The 4,201-nt window shown below is 41.2% G+C and overlaps 1 protein-coding gene and 1 pseudogene across 1 annotated transcript in view; one reads left to right on the top strand and one right to left on the bottom strand.

The window, feature by feature from the left end:
- The window catches only part of RARS2 (arginyl-tRNA synthetase 2, mitochondrial), a 98,147-nt gene that overhangs the window by 82,761 nt on the left and 11,185 nt on the right, over nucleotides 1-4,201 (bottom strand). The window lies entirely within an intron of this gene.
- LOC102838266 lies at nucleotides 2,269-3,573 on the top strand (annotated as a pseudogene).

Below are 4,201 nucleotides of genomic sequence, written 5' to 3'. Positions count from 1 at the left end.
CAGAGAAAAAGAGGAAGACACCCAACAAGATGGATTGGCCAAGTGGTGACATCAATGGACTCAAGCATGGCAACAGTAGTGAGGTTGGCCCAGAATCGGACAGTGTTTCGTTCTGCTGTGCAGAAGGTCGTATAAGTCGGTATCAACTCCATGGCACCTAACAACATCCAGAAAGAAAAAAAGCAGGTTTGGCCTAACAGACAAACCATATGAACAATCTGTAAAACCATAACATAAAAAGACGCTAGTATTTCAAGAATTATGCTGTGCACATGCAGATACTTAACTGACCTTCAGAGACAAAAATAGCAAACAATCTTTCTCCCATTAACGTCACAATATCTATCTGCGCACCTCTACGGTGGTGACTAGAGGAGGAGGCTGAGCGAGTGGACACCCCAGCCCACTACTGGAGGCTTCTACAGTGCATACACACTATCTACATTACCCAAGAAGAAACAGCAATCGTGGCCATACAGCCATGCCACAAGCATACCTCATAATATTCCACCATTGAGACAAGAGCCAATAACAGCTGTTAAACATTACATGTGAGAAGGGAAGCCTATCTCCTAATCATATCAACCAGGAGACACCCAGTAAGCTTAATAACACAACAACAAACATCCATTTAAGCATTAAAAAACCCACACTACTGGAAATGACAAACAAAAGATCTCAAACACAACGATCTCAAAACATGTCCAAAAACAGAAAAGAGTAACTGAGACAAATGCTCTAAATACAGACAAAGGCTCCCCAGAAGAGTAAGAGCAGGTTTTCGATTTGTCTGAGAAGGTATTCAGAAGAATGATATGGAAACAAATTCAAATGCTCCTAAAAGGGGTGGAGGAAAACAAGGAAGAAGTCAGGAAAGTACTACAAGAACAATCAAACCAGACTGATACAGGATTGGAACCAGTTGAAAACCTGCAAAAATAGGGCCAGATGATTAATAATAAAATATCAGAAATGTACAATACACTGAAAGGGGAAAGGAGCAGAAGAGAAGAGATGGAAGCCAGAACTAATGAGCTGGAAGACAAATCTCTCAATACTGCTAAGATAGAAAAGCAAGCTGAAAAATAATTTAAAAATCTGAAGAGAGTCTAAGATTCATGCTGGATAACCTGAAGAGGAACAAATTAAGAATTATTTGCATTCCGGAAATGTAAAAATCAGAGAAGTCCACAGAGGAGATAGTTGAAGAGCTTCTGGAAGAAAATTTCCCTAACATCTTGAAAGATGAGAAGATAAACATTCAAGAAGCCAAACATACCCCAGAAATGATAGACTCCAAAAGAAAGTAACCAAGACATATAATAATCAAGCTCTCCAAAAATCAAAGACTTAAGGAGAGAATTCTAAAAGCAGCCAGGGAGAAGAGAAGTGTCACTTACAAAAGCAAGCAAATCACATTAACATCTGACTATTCAGCCCCTCTGGTAGCATAGTGGTTACAAATTGGGCTGTGAACCTCAGGGTCAGCAGTTCGAAACTACCAGCTGTTCCGTGGGAGAAAGATGAGGCGTTCTCCCGCAAAGATTTATAGCCTCAGAAACCCTGTACAGGGTTACTATGAGTCAGAATCGACTCCACGGCACATAACAACAACAACATTCAGCACAAACCATGCAGGCAAGAAGGCAATGGGGAGACATGCAAAACCCTAAAAGAAAAAAAACTGCCAACCAAGAATCATCTATTCAGCAAAACTATCAATCAAATACGATGGTGCAATCAAAACATTCCAGGATAAACAGAATCTAAGAGATTTTATCAAAACCAATCCAGCATATCAAAACATCCTAAAAGGAATTCTTTGGACTGAAAACCAACAAGAACAGACAACAACCAGGGATTGACCGGCGTGGCAACACCACCTAGAACTCAGTGGACAGATAGTAGAGTCCAGAACAAAACATAACTACAACCAATTCAAAGGAGCTGGAGGTCAACCGAAGACCTAAATTATATCAATGTTAAAGAAGGAATAGACGTAACAACAGAGATCCAGGTGGTGAGAATATCAGGTAGATTACAGGATACAATAGATTCTCTTAAATGGTGAGAAAAGTTAATAGACTATAAGGAAATCTCAAAGAAAGTTAATACTTCACAACTTACCATGAAAATGAACTTCCAAGCAGAACAAGCACATATGAAAACTAAGAAGAAACCGACAAGAAATAGCACAGGCAGCTCGGTAGCGGCGGGGGGGCAGGGTGGGGCGGGGCCAGGCCTGCAGGGCCAGGCAAGGTGACGGCAATGGAGACTGAGGCAGCCCCGCTGACCCTAGAATTGTTGGCCACAGACCCGCTTCTCATCTTATCCTTCTTGGACTACCGCGATCTAATCAATTGTTCCTATGTTAGCTGAAGACTTAGCCAGCTATCAAATCATGATCCGCTGTGGAGAAGACATTGCAAAAAGCACTGGCTTATCTCTGAGGAAGAGAAAACACAGAAGAATCAGTGTTGGAAGTCTCTCTTCATAGACACGTATTCTGACGTGGGAAGATACATTGACCATTATGCTGCCATTAAAAAGGCCTGGGATGATCTCAAGAAATACTTGGAACCCAGGTGTCCTCGAATGGTTTTATCTCTGAAAGAGGGCGCTTGAGAGGAAGACCTGGATGCTGTGGAAGCTCAGATTGGTTGCAAGCTTCCTGATGACTATCGATGTTCATACCGTATTCACAATAGACAGAAGTTAGTTGTTCCTGGGTTATTGGGAAGCATGGCGCTGTCTAATCACTATCGTTCTGAGGACTTGTTAGACGTTGATACAACTGCCGGAGGATTCCAGCAGAGACAGGGCCTGAAATACTGTCTCCCTTTAACTTTTTGCATACACACTGGTTTGAGTCAGTACATAGCAATGGAAGCTGCAGAAGGCCGAAACAAAAATAAAGTTTTCTACCAATGTCCAGACCAAATAGCTCGGAATCCAGCTGCTATCGACATGTTTATTATAGGTGCTACTTTTACTGACTGGTTTACCTCTTATGTTAGCAACGTTGTATCAGGTGGCTTCCCCATCATCAGAGACCAAATTTTCAGGTATGTACATGATCCAGAGTGTATTGCAACAACTGGGGATATTACAGTTTTGGTTTCCACATTGTTTCTGCCAGAACTTAGCTCTGTACATCCTCCCCACTATTTCTTCACATGCCGAATCAGGATTGAAATGTCCAAGGATGCACTTCCTGAGAAGGCTTGTCAGTTGGACAGTCGCTACTGGAGAATAACAAATGCTAAAGGTGATGTCGAAGAAGTTCAAGGACCTGGAGTCGTTGGTGAATTTCCAATCACCAGCCCAGGTCGGGTATATGAATATATAAGTTGTACTACATTTTCTACAACATCAGGATATATGGAAGGATACTATACCTTCCATTTTCTTTACTTTAAAGAAAAGATCTTTAATGTTGCCATTCCCTGATTCCATATGTCATGTCCGACATTTAGGTTGTCTATAGCCCGACTGAATACAATTGAGAAGCAGTCGTTGAACGTTTGGAAAATATCCTCTGGCTCCTGGGATGACCCTGATGGATGGGTGTAAACTAAGTTTGGGAAGATGGACATGATTCTAATGTGACGCAGAACTGACACATCCCCAACTTCAGTATGGAAAGAGAAGGATGATGATGTCTCTTTAGACCATTATATTTGTGGTATGTCTGGGCTCAGTAAGGGAAATTTAGCTTCCCTCCCAGTGGAGGAATGTGGCCTGTTGTATATATCCAGTACTGGGAAATTTTCTACTTCCTATAATAGTCCTCCATTTTTGACTAGCTCTAACTATTAAAAACTTGTTTCTTATGTTGAACCAAAATCCACCTCTCTAACTTTGTCTGTTGGTTTAAACCAGGGGTCCACAAACTATGGCCCATGGTCAAAATCCACCCTGCTGACTGCTTTTGTAAATAAAGTTTTATTGGAACACACACACAAAAGAAATAGCACAAAAACCACAAACTTAGCACAAGAAGGCATGCAGAACAAAGCAATGAACAGCACTACCAAAAATTAACATAATGGCAGCAATTAATTCATACCTATTGATAATTACATTGAATGTCAATGGATTGAATGCACCAGTGAAGAGACAGAGAGTGGCAGAATAGATTAAGAAAAGAAGACCCTTCAATATACTGCCTGCAAGAAACACACCTTACACACAAAAACAA

Source organism: Chrysochloris asiatica, unplaced genomic scaffold (assembly GCF_000296735.1).
Source record: "Chrysochloris asiatica unplaced genomic scaffold, ChrAsi1.0 scaffold00146, whole genome shotgun sequence".
Classification (NCBI taxonomy): Eukaryota; Metazoa; Chordata; class Mammalia; order Afrosoricida; family Chrysochloridae; genus Chrysochloris; species Chrysochloris asiatica.
This window is presented reverse-complemented; position numbering and strand designations above follow the sequence as displayed.